Here is a 19,562-nt window from a genome sequence, read left to right on the forward strand (position 1 = left end):
TTAAATAGGTCCTTTATCGAACCTTTGACTGTAAATGTTTTCCCAGTTTATTGTTTCCCTTCTAATCTTGCCTGAATTAGTTTTGTTTGTACAAAAACTTTTCAATTTGATATAATCAAAATTTTCAAATTCCTTCCTCTTCCACAGGTCTGAGAGGTAAACTATCCTATGCTCTTCCAATTTATTTATGATCTCATTCTTTATGCCTAGATCATGAACCCATTTTGACCTTGTCTTGGTGTTGGTGTTAAAGATGGGTAATCCTAGTTTTCTGCCATACTGATTTAATTTCCCAACAATTTTTGTCAAATTTGCATTCTTTAAAACTGGGGTTTTAGGTTTGTCAAACACTAGATAATTAAGGTTATTGGTTGTTTTGTCTTTTGAAGCTAACCTATTCCATTGATCAACTAGTCTATTTCTTAGCTAATACCAGATAGTTTTAGTAACCGCTGCCTTATAATATAATTTTAGATCTCCCCCAAAACTTTAACTCATAAGCTCTCAATGATATATTTATCTTTAGATATGTAAAGACACAATAAATTCAAAGTAAAGGCATTTCATAAAATTTAATGAAATGCAAGTGGAGCAGTAATCACATTTCCCCCTCATGAACCCATGAAGGTGTACTATTATTCAAATACAAACAATATCAATGAGGAAAGTGGGCATGGGAAGGGAACATGCAAGTAAGATGTGTGGCCAGGGTGCACAGATCAAGGGGAAGCTCTCTTTAATTCTACCGGGGTTTTGACTATGTTTTCTATTGATATCTTCCTGTTGTTCTTATTGGACCTGTTCTCTTAGTCTTATACTTTGTGTTGGATGCCATTCAGTTGAGCACATTGCCTTTGCTGTTGTCTCTATTAAATATTTCCCTGGATACTGTTCCATTGTAGTTTACCCTGTATTCTGTTCAGCCATTGTTGTTACCTTCAGTTTCTGGCTCAGATGATACCTCTGGCTACTTTTTTTTTTTTACACAGAAAATACAGGTGCCCATTTTTTTAAAAAGGCCCATAGGCTTTTTCTAGTTCTTTTCTAAAAAAACAAAACCTTTTGCTTTATACCAGCAAAAAATTTCTCTTGAGCTTCCCCATCTTGTTTCTTTAATCTTGGTTTAAAAGCCTTTTCTTTCTTCTCTAGATTTCCTGCCCCATGAGCTAAAAAACTGGTGTTTAGATCAAAGAGCAATGTCCTATTAGCTACCTAACACCTTCAACTTTATTTTTTGCCTTTTAGATTTAGCCCTTTTTCTGAGGGACTCAGATTCCACTGTTACAGACTTTACTCTCATTTATGGTGTTCATTCTTTAAAACTCCCATGTTCATTTGTCCCCATACCTACTAAAACTCTCTGAGTTTCAGAATTCCTCAGTTTTCAAACCCTGACCCTCCAGCATCCTCATTTATGCATGAATGGCTAGAGAAAAGTCACAAAACCATTGCCAAGAGTGGATGGCAGGTGGGATAGGAAAATCCTTGTCTCTAAGATCTGCTTTATTATATTCCTCATGTAGGTAAGACCAGAGACTTTAGGGACTTTCTTCACATTAGCTTAGGTAAGAAAAGACTCAAGAAAGTTAACCCAGATGTTTATCCTTCAATATTTGAAGAACTATTCCTTGACAGAGTTATTAAACTTGTTCTATTGGGTCAGATAGGTGGTACAATTGATAGTCTATAATCAGGAGGACCTGATTTTAAATTGGGCTTCCCAGAGTTTTTTATTTGGATCAAATGAAATAATATTTGAAAAGCAGGGGACATAGGTGGGGAAGGAATAAACATTTATTGGGACTGCATAAATATTCCCCTTCTGTTTTCTTTTGTTTGACCTCAAAGGGAAGAACTAGGATAATGGGTGGAATCTGTAAAGAGATTAATTTAGTTTTGGGTGATTATTTCAGGGGAAAAACAACACCAACAACAAATAATAGTAACAATTAGAACTATGGAAGAATACAATTGATTGTCTTAGTGAAAATGGGATCCCTTTCACTGGAGGTGTGAAAATAAAAAAATATATAATTACCTTTTCAGTATGATGTAAATGTGATCCTTGTTCAGGTATGAGTTGAATCAGATGGTTCCTGAAACTCCTTCAATTTTGAAATTATTGTATTTTGTCATTCATTGTTTGTTATCTACAGATTCTTCATATACAATCTACCCAGAAGCAATCTATTAGTTTTTGTCTTTTCTTTTAAATACTGCATAGGCACCAACATTTGAGATATTCACCAAATAAACTTCATATTTGCTTCAAGGTTTTAGTTTTAAATAATTGACAGGGAGTAGTGAGGAGTTAAGTGGTTTATTCAGGCTTATCTAGGCAATAGGAAATAATATAAAGCACTTCACCAATCTCAAAGTACTATTTATTCTTTAGTTATTTTTATGATCATTAACTCAGTTTTCTTGACTTTGAGGTCAATTCTATACCTATGATGTTTACTGCCTTTCTCAAGGAAAATAATGTGATCCTTAAACAACATGATTTTTACTATTAAAATAAATCTCTCTAGTTTATAATTTCAGATGTTTCATCCAAAATTGTTTAAAATAGCTATATCTGTTTATATCTATATGTATAGATATAGATATTTTTTCAATTTGTCAAATTGGAAAAGTGCATTGAAATCATCATTTTTGTTTTTAATTCAGATTTACATTTCTGATTCTGATCAAATGAAAGAACAAATATAAAAAGTACATGTGCTTAGAAAAGATATTTATTCCAGTGGAATAAATTTCATTCCAGGTCTCTGCCTAATATTAATGGCTTAGGATTATATGATAAACTCTTGGTTCTAAGTTAAAATCTCAATCATGATACCTAAGAAAAACATTCTACTTTTTCACCTTTTTTATATTCTTCTGAGGGAATTTAGAACATTAATATTATTGCATTTTCCTCCTAGTTTAACCTTAAATAAGCAAGGAGTGATTTTCACCATAGCAAATCTGGTATTTGTCATTTTTGGCATCCTTAGTTCACAAATGAAATTTCCAGGAATGTTAAGAAAATGAAGTATTGGTTTACAGTACAGCAGTGATTTACAGCGCCAGGGCCTTTAAAAACAAGTCTACATGATAATTTGGCATCCTTCTTATTTTTTTTTCTTCATTTAGAATCTTAATGTATCCATAATGATTGTAACATTTGCATCTTAGGAAATCATTTTTAAAAATACACGTGCCCATTCTTTGGTCTGACTAAAACTTAAAAACTAAGAAATCAAGGTAACGTCAGTCTGTTTCATTTAATTCCCTTTCTTATGTTTCTGTGTTGTGCGATTTCAGTCTGAATTAGAAAGATAAGCATACTGTAAAGAAATGTGTTCTTATTACAGAGAATGAAATGATTATAGAATCATATGATGAATCCACAAGTCAAAATCTTATATTAGTGTCACTATATTTGTGTCTCATATATTCCAATTACCTAAATGAGATCTTAGGTACAAAGTTCCATCACACATTTGATTTTTGAGATTTACAACAATCCTCTGAGGAAGAAAAAGCTAATGATATCATGCCCACTTTGGCAATGAGGCAACTGAGATTTTCACAAAAATCACAGACTATCAAAGTGCCTTAGATAAGTTTAATTCCCATTCTATTACATTCATACATTTTATCTAATATTAATTTCTCAAATATCTCAATGTCTGAATCTGGACAGGTCTCTCTTTCCATTCATATGTTCAGTTTCTTCTGTAAACTGGTGCCACTGGACTTTTCCAGTTTTATCTCATTTTACTCTTCTTTACACATTCTATTCTCTAGCAAAATTGGCTTACGTTTTTAGTGATTCAATTTGTCAATTTATTTTTATAAAGTGTTTTATTTTCAAATCATATGCATAGATAGTTTTCAAGATTTACCCTTGCAAAATCTTTTGTTCTAAATTTTCTTCTCCCTTCCTTCTTCTCCTCCCTTCCCCTAGACAATAAGTGATCCAATAAAGATTAAACATATGCAAATTCTTCTATACATATTTCTACAATTATCATGCTGCACAAAAAATAAAATCAAAAAGGAAAAAAATGAGGAAAAAAATGCAAGCTAACAACAACAAAAAGGTGAAAATACTATGTTGTAATCTACCCTCAGTCCCCACATGATGAACCTAATTTATCATAGCTCATCATCATATAATCTTGTAGTTTCTGTGTACAGTGTTCTCTTAGTTTTGATCACTTCACTCAACATCAGTTCATGTAAGTTTTTCTAGAATTTTTTTTTAAATCAGCCTGCTCATCATTTCTTATAGAATAATAATATTTCATTATATTCATATATCATAACCTATTCATTCTTCCCCAACTGATGGGCATCTATTCAATTTCCAGTTCTTTGCCACTACAAAGAGAGCTGCTACAAATATTTTTGCACATATGGGTTCTTTTTCCTTTTTTTATTTTCTCTTTGGTAGATAGACCTGGTAGTGGGACTGCTGGATCAAAGGGTGTGTACTTTTTCATAGCCCTTTGGACAGTTACAAATTGCTCTTCAGAATAGTTGGATTATTTCATAACTCCAATAACAATGCATTAGACACCATTCGTATATTAACTCTGATTCCAACCAGGCTGCCCACACCTCCCCTCTCATTATCCACAGGCCCCCAAGAATTCCAGGTTCTTGATTATTGGGATATTATTTCTTCACTTTAAAATTTATGTTAAAATTGAGCTCTGCTCACCTAGGATTGAGAAAATATTGTCCCAAGTTTCAGACTTTTTGTACTGTTATTCTTAGAGTTAGTTCTGGGGCTTACATGTTTTTGGTGTTTCCAAGGTGGTATGATCTGTGGAGAAGTATAGTCTCTGCTCTCCAGTTCTGTGCTCTGGTCTTTACCAAGAAAGGATCCCTTATACCCTGAAAACACAAGTACTAATCTTCCTCTTGGAAATGAAAGTGTCTTCAAGGACTTTACTCCCTTGTGACCAAACAGGCACTCCTCTCCATCCTGGAACTACAACTTTGAACTGCTTGTTGGCAATAGAGTTGCCAGTCATTACCAGCTTTACCAGGTTCTCTGTAATCTCTTGCTGAGTAGTGGTGAGATCCCCTTAATATCTCTGGACTGAGAGTTCTCAAAGCTATGATTCTACTGCTGCTGCCTGTTTATCACCTTTAAAGCCAATCATTGGTACTCTTGTTGTACTCTGGACCTGCTTTCACCCCTGCATTACCTATTTCTTCTGTGGACTTCCTTAATTGTCTTTGTTTGAAAAAAAAATCTCCTTCTGATTTTTTGTTAGGTCTGGAACTCCAAAATTTGATTTCAACAATTATTTTTAAATTGTTTAGCAGGGAAGATTAGAAAAGTTCAACTGATTCTAGGCCTGTACTCTACTATCTTGTCTCCACCTTTTCTATGCAGTTTTCTCAGCAGTTTTTCATCAAATGGTTCTCTCCCCTTAGGTAACATATGTGGGCTATATTATCCATCATTAAAGGTAATCTCCCTTGTTTACTCAGTTACACTGATCAATCTATTTTTTTAAACAATACCAAATAGCTTTGATGAGTGCTGCTTTGAAATGAGATCTGGAAATATAATTCTCTCTCTCTCTCTCTTTTTTTTTTTTTTTTTTTTTTTTTTTTTTTTTTTTTTTTTTTTCTTTTTCTTTTTTTTTTTTTTTTTTTTTTTTTTTTTTTCTGGATGAACTTAATTATTATAAGCTCAAACTTGTAAAGCATCCTCTTGGTAATTTGAATTGGATGACATTAAAGGTGTAAATTGCTTTTAACAGTGTTATTTTTCATTATATTGTCACAATATAACCAGGAACACTGAATATTCCTACAGCGATTTAGGTAGTCCTTAATTTTTAAGCTAGTGTTTGCAATTAAATCTATACAATATTTGATCCCTAGATATTTTATGCATTTGTAGTTATTTGAAATGGGATTTCCCTTTCTCTTATTGCTTCTTGTGTTTTGTTGTTTTGTTAATTGTGTTTGGTTTTGAGTATTGTTACATAGAAAGATTTTTTTTTTCCCATTTGAGGGTTTTGCATCTTGCAACTTTGCTGAAGCTGTTAGTTGATTCCATTAATATCTTTGCTGGTTCTTTGGGGTTTTCCAAGTAAATCATAATTTCATCTACAAATGGAGATACTTTTATCTTCTCTTCACTTATCTTTATTCTATTTCACTTGTCTTACTTCTATTGTTAGCATTTCCAGTACCATATAATGGTAGGAAACATGGGCAATCATTATTCCCCTCTCAAATTTATTGAAAAAGGGGCTAACCTATTCCCATAGCATATGAAGATTGCTTTAGTTTTACATATAAGATTTGTCTCTATATTTTGGAAGCTTTTTTTGTTTGTTGTTAGCATAAAATTTTTGTATATTGCCAAAGACTATGATGTGTTTTTGATATTTTAGTTTTTAAAATGACTAATTTTGTTGGATATTTTTCTTCTATTGGACCAATACTTTCTTATAGTTTTTACCTTTTTGTTCTGATTTTTCTTTCACAATATGACGAATGAGGAAATATGTTTAATATGATTGTACATGTATAACCTATATTAGATTGATTGACACCTTAGAGAGGAAGGGAGGAAAATGGAAATCAAAATCTTATAAAAATAGATTTTGAAAGCTAATGAATAAATTTTTTAAATGAAAAGAAAAAAGAAATAAAACAAGCATTTGTAGAACATAGTAGAACAGAAAAGACATGAATGTATGTGAAATGGTAAGTCTATTATATACAACTTACTATTCCTTTAAAATACATATATATATATATATTAAGCATATGATAATAATATAATAAAATATACACACACATGTACACATGTACACATACACATACATATATAATGCATACTTTTCTGTTGAGCAGTTTTTTCCTCTGAATTCAGATACTGTTATCCTTCAAATGTCCTTTGAGGTCATTTTGGGTATTTATAAAAGAGTCTAAATGACTTAGTCACTGAAAGTTGTTTTAAAAAATATTGTTATTGTATACAATATTTTCTTGGTTCCTTCCATTTCACTCTTCATTATTTCATGCTATACATAATATATTCTGATTGTTCTTTAATTTCTTCGGTTTTTTTCGGTGATTTTTACCTTCCTTATTTTCTATTTTATTGATTATACTTTAATCACATTTTAAAAATACTTTAAAGAATTGGAAATAATGGTGGATGTTCCATTGTATCTGCAAAACTTACAGAAAACAGATGGTAGCTTTTTACACAGGTTCATGTCACCTGTTTTCAGAGTTCATGACAAATATATAGACATGTTTAATGAGTCTTAGTATTAGATACAAGAGCTTTTCTGAGATTGTATCTAATTAGAGTGCAGGGAGTTTTTATATTGGGATCATAGATTTCTAACGGAGTTGTTTCTTGAAGTGTTGTTAGGTATATTTTATGCCAATCCCCTCATTATATAGATAAGTATTACTGAGTTTATTATTATTGTATTACAGTTGAAAAAACTGAAGTTAAAAAACTCTGCCTTTCCCTGACTCACAAATCTGGCTCTCTTGCCTCTATTTCCACCCAGCATATGTATAAAATGATAGGGTTGGCTAGATCTCTGAAGTTCCTTTTACCTCCAAATTTTTGATGTTTGCCTCTATTTGGATAACTAGCTGCAGAGCTCCTGAGGGAGTGCTAAAGGGTGAGTTCAAGAGCCTTCTACTGAGTATTTTTTAGAAACTTCATTTTCAATCAATTAATCAATTTGATCAGGTAGCATTAGTTTTCCAAGGACTAGTTAAATTGACCAGTCATATGTTCTATAAGTAAGTATTTCTTTACTTTGGCTGCTGTAATTTTAAACATTCTTACTATCATAGTATAAGACAAGGAGCTCTGGCTTGAGGTGCAGCAGAGCAGGGGTCACAGCTGGATAATCTAAGCAATATGCCTGGTGATTTGCTCCAGGGAAGGAATGGTCCTGGGAATGTGGGAGCAGACCACGACCTCTTGTAACTCCATGCTATTGCTAAATTGTGCAGTATTAGCCAAAGTATCCCCAAGAACCACTAGGGAAAAAAGTGAGTGATTCCTGATTATTTTGGACAATACCTTTCTATGTAAGCCCCCAAGTAAAATAACAATAGATTAACAATGACTATAGCTTGGTGTTTATTGAATGCCCACTAATAGTCAACAGAGTCTACAGGGAGTTTCAAATCATCTAAAATTATAGATATCTACCCTTAAGGAGATAATTGCATACTAACTAGATTTAAAGAAACTGAGTGTTTTTCCACTTTTTTCAAAGAAGGCAAATAGACACATAGTACCTCAAAATGAAAGATTCCTTCAAAATTCTTTGACAGAAACACAAGTGGATTTTTTTTTAATTTTGTAAGAGGTACTTTTACTGACAGGTTAGGATTATAGTTCAGTATAGTTAAGACAGGAAAGAAAAAGGCCTTTGTGGTCAGAAAATTATAATTTTTTAAGGAACATATCTAGTTATGATTCAGGAAGTGTGTATTTATATTCTTTCTATATAAATAGAAATCTTATGATACTCAGGAGCATATTTAAACTTATGAGTTTTCTGTTTTCTTCACAGAAATGACCCTTTAACTACTTTGAAAACTAAAGACAAAAAGGACATATAGAATATTTTGAGCAGTATTACCATGGAGATGTGCTAACTGACAAAGAAAGTCACATGATCGAAAGATAAAGTAGTCAGATGCTTCTGATGGTAAAATGAAAGCAAACAGATCAATGACTGTATTTGTTTAAAGAAAGACAATCTATTTGTGAGAGATTTTGTAAGTTTTCTAGATAATTTTAAAACGTTGAATTGAAATTAAACTTGGAAAGATGATTAAACTTCATCTTATCTCCCCTCCCCCCCCAAAAAAATTGAGCAAAAACAGCAATAACAAGAAGAAAACTGAAAGCATCCATCACAAAGTGACTTTTACAGAAAGGAATATGATGCATGAATAAGTGATCATATTGTCACTTATTATGCTCCAGAACTCAATACAATCTTATCTGCCCTCCATCCCAATGATACATGCGTGGGCTGAGCTGGTGTACTCCAATATCTTAAGAGTTTTTAGGCATTGATTTTTGAAATTAAGTTCTTTCTAGCTTATCCCATGGTACTATGCAACTTGAAGCAAGTAAATCAGACTAGCTTTGAAGCTGAAAAGGAAGGGAAACAGGTCACTAGATAATTATTTAGATAAATAGATAGATAGATAGATAGATAGATAGATAGATAGATAGATAATGGAGAATGGTGAGCTTGAGAGATATAGAGATAGTTATAGCAATTTAATATTGCTCACTTTCTGGGACTCATGATTGTTGTTTAATTCCCCTCAGGGTTCTCTGGTACTTTTGAGGAAGTTAGAGAATCTCTTTTATCTGCCATTAATTTAATTTTTCACTGGCCATATTTTCTCCATTTTAGGGGCCCATTGACTAATACTCCAATTCCATCTATGAGGCTTAAAGTATCTCTCTTGTATGAGAAAAGGAATCATGTACTTCTTCATATACCAATGTCACAAAAATCTACCACTGGCATTGAGTTAAGTGATTTTAAAAATACTTAAAAGTTAAATCCACACAACAAATAGGAAAAAAAAAAGACTGGCTTATCAATCATGTGGTAAGCCACTGAAAAATGTCTAAGTATGCTCCAGTCTTTCAATCTCCAAAGAGCAGTAACACAGCATCTTTCATGTGAGTGATGCCAATTTAGGTGGTCTGGACATATACCAGACCTCTCATTTATATATTATATGGGAAGAATTAGTCAGTCAGCAGATATAGCAAGAGAAAAATGGAGAAAACGTTGAAAAAAGAAAATTCAGTATCTCAAGAGTAATTTTCTGGTGAATCTTTCTCATGTCTTTTAAAAACTTAGCTCGAAGTGACAGCCTATGCATGAGGATTAATATAAGAATATAGTGTATTCCTGAAAAAAAATGCCTAAAAAGCTAAAGCTTATAACATAATGAGGTTGGGAAGGAAAGATAAAAAACACAAAAAGTGTTTTGCTTAGCTAAATCAGGAGAAAAAGGAGAATCAGATAAGGAGGAAACTTTGCCTGTATGAATGTGACAATGATAACTAGTAAGAAGAAGAAGGGAGCAATGGTCAAGTGTTATTTTACTTTTCTTTTCTTTATTAAGGAGAATGACCTTTGCATTGGAAACAACAGAACACAATGATTAATAGAGTTCATCCTCAAGGTATGTAAGATAGTCCTAGCTGTTCATGATAAATTGAATCACTTGATTCAGACAAATTATATCTTTGGGTACTGGAAAAACTGACAAATATATGAGTACTTGGCTATTGTCAGTAATATGTGAATGATCATGGAAATCAAGGAATGGTACCAAAGGATTCTTGAAAAAGAAATGTTGTTCCAATTGTAAATGAATAAAAATAAAAGGCAATGAAAGAGTCTGCAAACAACTGGCTAGTGAACTTGACTGTGACTCATAGGTAGATCCAACAACGGATCATTAATGAAATGATTAGGAAGCAATTAAAAAGGCAATGCTAATTACAAATTAGCATGGCTTCATCACAGACAGATCATGCCAAAATGGTATCTTTTCTTTCTTTCTTTTAAGGATTACTAACTTATAAATAAGGTACAAGCTGTTAATATAATTTAGCTAGATTCTATATTGTTATAGGAAAATGAAGAAATGTGGCTAAGATAGTAAGATCTTTCAGAACTGATTATATGGCCAGATATAAAAAGTAGTTATTAATATCTAACAGATTGGCTAAGATGATAGAAAAAGATAATAATAAATGTTGGAGGGAATGTGGGAAAATTGGAACACTAATTCATTGTTGATGGACTTTGAAATTATCCAACCATTCTGGAGAATAATTTGAAATTATTCTCAAAGGGTTATAAAACTGTGCATACCTTTGACCCAGTGATAGTATTCTGGATCTATATCCCAAAGAGATGATAAAAGAAGAGGAAGGACAAAAATATAAAAAAAATGTTTGAAGCATATCTTTTTTGTGATGTCAAAGCTTTAGAAAATAATTATATGCCCATCAATTGGGGAATGGCTGAATAAGTTATGGTATATGAAAGTAATGGGATATTATTGTGCTATAAGAAATGAACAGACTGATTTCAGAAAAAAAGCTTTGAAATACTCACATGAAATGATACTAAATGAGATGAGCAGAAACATGAAAATATTGTACACAGTAACATCAAGACTGTATGATGATCAGCTATCTTAGACTTAGATCTCTTCTCTGTGATCCAAGGCAATTTCAATAAGACTTGTGATGGAAAATGCCATCTGAATTCAGAGAGATAACTATGGAGACTTAATGTGAATCAAAGCATACTATTTTCACTTTCTTTTCTTTTCCTTTTTTTCCTCGCTCAGTGTTTTCCCTTTTGTTTTGATTTTTCTCTCCTGACACCTCATGGGAATATGTAAAAAATAAATGTACATATATAATCTAAAAAATAAGATTAAAAAGGTAGTTAATGGTTCAATATCAACATAGCAAAATATTGCTAATGGAGTGCAAGTGGTCTATGGTTGACCCTATGTAATGTAGCTTTTCTCTCTAAGTAACTTGATTCAAGTCATAAATAATATATTCATTAGATGAGAGATTACATAAAACTGCAAGTGATAGCTAATAGAATCTACAAGGAGCCTTGAGTTAAAACTGATAAGGTGAAATCAGAATGAAATAACTGTGAAGACTTGAACTAGCTCAAAAATCAACTTTGCCAATACAAGATGAAAGAGCATAATCTGAATCTGAGCATAATCAATTTATTAGTAATGTACAAAAGCTAATATCTTGAACAAGGGATATAGCTCTCTTTTGTAATTTTGGGAAAATAGAATAAAAAACATAGGTAGGGGAATGTTATGAATGGTTAAAAGAGTTCAACCCCATGAATATCAAAATGAATATGATTGGTTACAGAGCTGAAGCAAGGGAGACAACAGGATTGGTTAGAGATTGGAAATGAGTGATTAGTAAAATCCTTCCCTTTCCTTCTGTGACTAAGAAAAGTTCATTGTTTGAATCTAGAGGCAAGGTTGGAGAGACAAAGAATAAGACTTCTTTGGATAGTAAAAAAGGCATCCTTGGAGAATAGCTTGGTGTTATAAAAATGCTAGATCAATTTCCCTGGTATCCTCCTGTATTCTTCAAAGACAGTGATTTCTTTGAGGCAAAAATAAAAGTGATTGGCATGATAACAATTTCTAAACTTAACTCATTAGGGATCTTTCCTGAGCAATTCCAAGATTTTCTCTTTTGGAACTCTACTAGCATTTTGTATGCATCTTTTATATCTATAATAGATATTTCAATGATCATCCTTTCTCTTCTATTAGATTTTGGCCTCTTTGATGATTGAAACAATTTATTTTCTTTTCTTTCTTTCCTTCTTTTTTTTTTTTACATGTGTATCTGCATCAGGATAGGCCAAAATGATTTGTACATGGCAGGAGTTTAAAGTGCTTGGGAAATTACAGAATGCTATATAAATGCTAACTGTTTTTATAATTGCTAATGCCTTACATTTTTTTTTTTTACATTTAAGGACTGGTGAATACACAGTGATATCTAAACACCTTCAACTACTTTATTTTATTTTTTCATAGCATAACATGGCTTCTTTTTATCGGTCAGACTTTTATTGTTCTTGGTAAAGACCACTGAAAAACTCAGAGAAGAGAACAGGTTCATTGGTTTGAAGAGCTAGACAGACATGTATTATTATTCACAGGGCTCCTGAAGATCTTTTCTTTTATCTCCAGAAAAAATTTTATCTATTTCCTTTGTATCTATTTTGTTTTTGTTTATGTAAATGTACTTAACTGAAAAAATTGAATTATTTCACCCCACTTGAAATAAGTTATAAATTCTTCTGAGAGGAAAATAAATTATAAAGTTCTAATTTAGAGAGATTCTGAGGTTACAAATAGCAAACACTTCAGAGTCACTTAGCTCACATGATAAGATAATACAATTTAATTTGTTGATTCTTGATTTATGATTATAGTAGCTTTTCTTGGGCTTGTCTAGAAAAAATATTTTAAAATTTATTATTAAATAGCTAAATTATTATTAAACTTTTTATAAATGTCTAAAAGAAAATTATTATTTATTAACTGAAATCTCTGATTCTTACTTTTCCCAATTACAAACTGGGAAATTTCCACAAGCATTATTACTTGTGGAAATGCCTTTTGTTATGTGAGGCTCAAATAAAATAAAAACATATGTAAAGTGCTTTTTAAGAGTAAAGTAAAGTTAACCAATAAACAATCATTCAATAAACATTTGTTTAGGTCTTAGAAATTACTGTTGTCAGACATTTTCATTCAGCTTTCTATTCAGAGATAACGGTTAGGGCTAGATGAGAATAAAACAATGCAGAAGAAATGGTTGTGTCATGTGTTGTATATATGACTTTTGCTTGAGAGTACTCTAGTTAATAACATCTACTTCAATATTGCAACACTTTTCCTTTTGATGGAGAAGACGGACTGAGTTTGTGGAACTCATAAATATGCCTTTGCCTTTAGAACTGGCATCTTTAGAAAGGGCTCTATTATAGTAACCTATATGGTAGTGATAAATTATAGCCCTACCATAGCTGGTCAGAGGAAAGAATGTGATTGCTGAATACTCTAAAGGTCAACTCCATTCTGGCAATCTTCTTAAAAGGTGGCCTTGAAGTTATAGAATGAGTGAGACCACTGTACATCAATCCCATAGAGTGCAAGTATAGTTGGAAATTTTTCTTTCTATACACCCTGCAATTTAGTTACTATAATTCTGTTTCAGAAACGTGTGTGTGTGTGTGTGTGTGTGTGTGTGTGAGAGAGAGAGAGAGAGAGAGAGGGAGATACAGACAGATAAACAGAGACAGAGACAGAGAGACAGAGAAAGAGAGAGAAAGAGAGAGAGAAAGGGAGAGAGAGAGAGAGAGAGAGAGAGAGAGAGAAAGAGAGAGAGAGACAGTGAGAGACAGGTTCAGAGACAGAGATATAGAGAGACAGACAGAGACAAAGACAGGGACAGAGACAGAAATAGAGACAGAGAGACAAACAGACAGAGATAGGGACAGAAACAGAGGTACAGAGAGACAGACAGAAACAAGACAAAGACAGAGATACAAAGAAACAGATAAAGACAGAGACAGAGAAAAACAGACATGTGGACAGTTGGGATTTGGTTTGAGGACTCCTAGACATACATGTATTATTATCTATAGGACCCCTTAAGATCTTTTCTTTTACCTCCAGGAAAACTTAATTATTTCTTTTTTATCTATTTTGTATTTGTTTATATAAATGTATTAAATTGAAAAAAAATAATTGAGTCATTCCACCCTACTTGAAGTAAGTTATAAAATGCTCACTTAATTAATTACTTTCACTCATAGGTTTTATATACTAAGTATCAAAGTCTAGGAAAGTTTTATGATATCAGATAGGAACCCTGTTCCTATTTGTTATTTTCTTTTGTTCTATATGAAAGCATTTCTAGCATGTTCTAGGCAGTTTCATCTCCAAAATGTCTCTCCTGTCTTGCCAAACACTTAATCTAAATTATCATTTATTTTAAGTGGGTAGACTTACCAGATGTGCCTTTTGAATTCTACTTATAATTTTCTCTGTGTGTATTATACCTTTTATTGGATATATATTTGAGTGAAAGACTTTTTTGCCTTAATATCTTTCACATAGTAGGTGCTTTATAAATACTTATTAAATTGAATCGTATTGAATTGAATTTCCTTGATATTTGAAGGTTCTTTCCTCTTTTTTATGATCTCTTTGGAATACAAACTCACTAGTGGTATTGCTGAATCAAAGGGTAGGCACAATTTGGTTGCCCTTTTGGCATAGTTGTTAATTATTCTCCAGAATGGTTGGATCAATTCACAACTTTACTCATAATGTATTAGTGTTCCACTTTTCTATCTGGGATTTTCTGGGCAAAGATTATACATCCAGATCTTCATTTCCTACTATCAATACTCCTTGGACTGGATTTCACATGAACCTGGCCAGGATTCTTTCTCCACTTTCTTCAGCTTCCTATTGTATATTGTGTTCCCTTATTAGCTTATGAGTTCCTAGAAGATTGACATTGTATTTCTTTCTTTTTTTTCTTCTATTTCTTCTTTTTAAAATTTTTATCCTCAGAGTTTATCTCCTGTGTGTCTGAAACACAGGAGATACTTAATAAATATATATTGACTGACTGATTAATCCCTTTTCCATATAACCAATATTATTGTCTAGTAAAGAATTCCCTATTTGGCTTTTGTGAAGCTGACTCATTTTTTAAACTAAAGCGAAAGACTTTGCATTTGTCTATTACATTTGAATCTTATTAAATTTTGTCTTCTCTTTCTCACTCTCATACTTAATTGGTAATCAAGTGCTAACAATCCCTAATTTCAATCAATATCAGAGACTGTATTAGAATTTAGGTCTTAAGGCTCTCACTCCAATGTTCTATCCATTATGCCATGCTGTCTCTTATGGTACAGCCATTATTAATAATATCCAAGAACTATGTAATGTAATGACCATACTCAATTAATTTTTTCTAAATTTCTATAGCCTTACTTTAATTTTTTTTCTTTAGTAATATACTTGAAGCCTTGGAGGGCTTCAAAGATAAAATATTGAATTAATCTTTTATGCTACATAGAACCATAGAAATTTGGAACTAAAAGGGACTTTAATCTAACTTTGTATTTCAGATCTCCAATATTCCAATTCTCCAGCGGATAGGCAATTTCTCAGTTATGAATCTTCCATAATATACATAGAACATAGAACAGCCTAGCATCACATCCTGTGTAACTCTAGTCTATATGTTATCATAGGTTTATCATAGAGTTGGGAAACATCCTCACTTTATAGATGAAAAAACAGGCTCAAATTATTTGTTTATATATAGACTTTTTCACATCTGAGGATTTGAACCAAGTAAAATATGATATGATATCCATAATCAGAGAGATTTGCCTATTAATGTGAAATAATATGATTTAAATAGTAATTTTGTTAATTTTCTATTTAATGCATCAATTTTCACGAATCTTATGAAGCCTATATCAATATATGATTGTATTCCTTCTGTTAAAAAGTTAGCATATGAAATTAGACATAAACAATGATTGATGAACTCATCCATAAAGAAATGCTATTTTATCTGAGGGCTAAGGATTTATTCATATGAGGGAAAAGTCAGTGGTTTGGTTCTTCACTAGCTATGAATGTTAATAAACAAAGACTTTGCATAAAAAAGATAGATGACTCTCCCATTATTGTACAGAATCACAACTCTGTCATTTAAACTCTAAAGATGGCAGCAATCTTTACGTAAATGGCAACACAACTAATGTAGACCACGAGCCGTAATCCATATACTAGTCTGTTTTTACAATCATCACTTAAAACACTTTTATATTACATTTGGCTTGTCCCACCTGGTGAGTCTGCAAAATATAAACAAGGTACTTGGAAGAAGTTTTGAAACTTTGGGGGTAAAACAGATGTCATTTCTCATTCTTATTCAAAATATTCCCTTTTTACCTGGAAAAATGGGAATATGAGAGGCTGAGGAAAAGAAGAGATAATCATTTAATTGTGACCAAATCTTTGTAGCATTTATTCCAGGCTTACACTCCTCAGACTCTATTTGCACTGGCAGGTTGGATCTTCAGAGAACAGGTAATTATTATTATTTCTTAGGTGCAGAGAGTAATGCTGAAGATGACTATGGTTACATTATGGCCCCATTTGACTATTGTTTCCATTATCAGTTGGCCAATAGAGCTCAAGTACCTTTTGGAAAAGAGTAGTTGCTTTATAAAAATGTATACATATATTGGATCTAACAAGTATTTCAACATATTTAGCATGTATTGGGCTACCTGCCATCTAGGCTAGGAGGTAGGGGAAAGGAGGGGGAAATTTGGAACAAAAGGTTATGCAAGGGTCAATATTGGAAAAATTACCCATGCATATGCTTTGTAAATAAAAAAGCTTTAATAATAATTTAAAAAAAAGAAAAGAAAAGAGTAGTTGTTGAGCAGGAATAGGAAGGGTAGCTTTTAGAAAAGGTTTTCCCCAATCCTGGGGCTCATTTTCTCCTTGTATGAACAAGATCCTTGAGGACAATGGGATGATCTTAATGTACAATGGTAGTATGGACAGGTATAGAGGACATGACTGGTTAAGGGACAACTCCCAAATCTCTGGCTTAGGAATGTTTACTCCTTTTGTGTAGTACTCATGTTTATGTATCTTCTGGGTTCTAAGGACTGGTGCATTTTTTAGGATAAAACTAATACTTCTCTCAGGTGAGAGGGAGCTATGATTCCTGAAGTCTTTGAAGTCCTTGTTTGATGGTTTTTCCATTTTCATCTACACATGACTTCTCTGTCATCGGCTAACACTCAATGGTAAGCTTTGAAATTAACTCAAGTTGCTGATGAGATCTCTAACTCCTCCAATCTTCCAACTTCCAACTTTTCAAAATTGTCACAGTCATAATTTAGTTAATTCTGTCTCTGGATATTGAAATCAAGGAGAAATGTGCACAAAAGTAAAAAAAAAAAAAAAATTGCCATGTACTTTTGGACACAAAGCAGCTGTCTAAGCTTCTTAAAGAGAATTCAGTTTGATGATGTTCCCCAACAAAGTTAACTCCCAACTTTTCTGTGCCTCATTTGCTGCCAAGAAAGTAAAGAGAGATTAGTATAATCCTGTTTGTAGCAGGTTCAGTTCTAGCTCAAGATCTCTTGTCATTGATTTTTCTGACTGGAAGGAAATTTAGAAAGCTTTTTACCATATTATTATACCATAGGAAACCTTTAGTGATTCATGAAAAAAGTGGCCTTTCAATGTTCTATATGTTAGATTGGAATCAAAGAATATTTGTTCATGTTTTGTATAACCTATAGGTTGGGTAAGTATAAACTAGCTCAAAGGACTAAGCCCTCATTGGTCAGTATTCTTATTCCACTTAAATTTAGAAAACTTCAAATAGGTCAACAGATATTTATTGCATATCTACTATTTGTAATGTAATTTGTTAAACATTGTCAGAGACACAAATAAATCAAGTAATAATTATTTAGCTCAAGGAGCTTTCCACTTTTCTTTTTCTAGTCATTTTACTCATTCATTTTTCACTCATTTGAAGCTTCAGACCAACCAGTGGAAAATTTGATGCTGGACCTTAGGTCATCTAGCATGGCCCGATTAGAGCTACTTGGAGTAATTTCTTATCAATGGTCATCTTTAGGGTTCCTTTTAAAGTTCCAGGTTTAGAGCCCCAAAACTTTTGATACCAGCTTTTCCAATTACTCTCTGGGCAGGCTCCAATGAGTTGTTTAATCTCTCTTGACCTTAATTCCTCATCTAAAAAATTAAAACATTGGAGTAGATAATGTCTAAGATCCCTTTTGGATATAAATTTATGGTTCACTTATAATAGAGGTGAACAGGTTTTACCTCTCCCCTTAACCTTCAGGATCTTGGGTTCCCTTTTGGTGGGTTCAGGCATATTGTTATAGGATCAGGTGCTTGGAGATGACACAGAAAATCTTTACTAGATCCTTGGGCTCCCTCTCCCTTGATTATTGAGGGAGGGTATGCACTTTATCATTTAAAAAAATGACATTACAAGCCTGAATAAGTCATGGCTTATGTGAATAATGGAATAGAATATTACTCTATAAAAAATGATGAACAGACTGATTTCAGAAAAGCCTGGAAAGACTTACATGAACTGACGGTGAGTGAAGGCAGCAAAACAAGAAAAACATTGTACGCAGCAACAACAAGATTGTCATCAACTAGGGTAGACTTGGTTTTTCTCAGCAATTCAGTGAACCAATGTAATTCCAATAAACTGGATAGAAAACCCCATCTGCTTTCAGAGAGAAAGGAATGGAGACTGAATGTGAATCAATGTACATTATTTTCACCTTTTTTCTTCTTTCTTTATATTTCTTATGATTTTTCCCTTTCCTTCTGTTTTTTTTTCTCTCCCAACCAGACTTATATGGAAATATATATTCACTCTTATGTAAAAAATGAATGTGCAAGTATAACCTTAAAATAATAAAAATAAATTTGATAACCTCTGGGTAATTTCCACCAATCAAAATGACTCTCTTTTCTCTGACTCTTCTGTTTGTATGGCATGTTATTATCACTTTTTTTCTTTCTGAACATTTCCTAACCCTGGAAGAAGTGGTCTTGCACATGGTCTGACTAGAGTCAGATATACTCATCTATATGAATAAATCAGGAAGTCATGTTCTGGCTGCCTTTTATGCTTTGTGTTTTTCTCAAATAGCATTCAAGAGAGATGTGTACCTTGGGAGTTCAGGAGTTTAGCAGTTTAGGAAGATGGTCCCCTGCAGCTATGACAGTTTTGGTGGGACTATGTGTCCCAACTCTGGCCTGGCTTCCTAGAAGACAAGGTGGTATGAGCTTGGTGAATGAAGAATCTACATGAAAGTGAACAC

Source organism: Sarcophilus harrisii, chromosome 2 (genome assembly GCF_902635505.1).
Source record: "Sarcophilus harrisii chromosome 2, mSarHar1.11, whole genome shotgun sequence".
Lineage (NCBI taxonomy): Eukaryota > Metazoa > Chordata > Mammalia > Dasyuromorphia > Dasyuridae > Sarcophilus > Sarcophilus harrisii.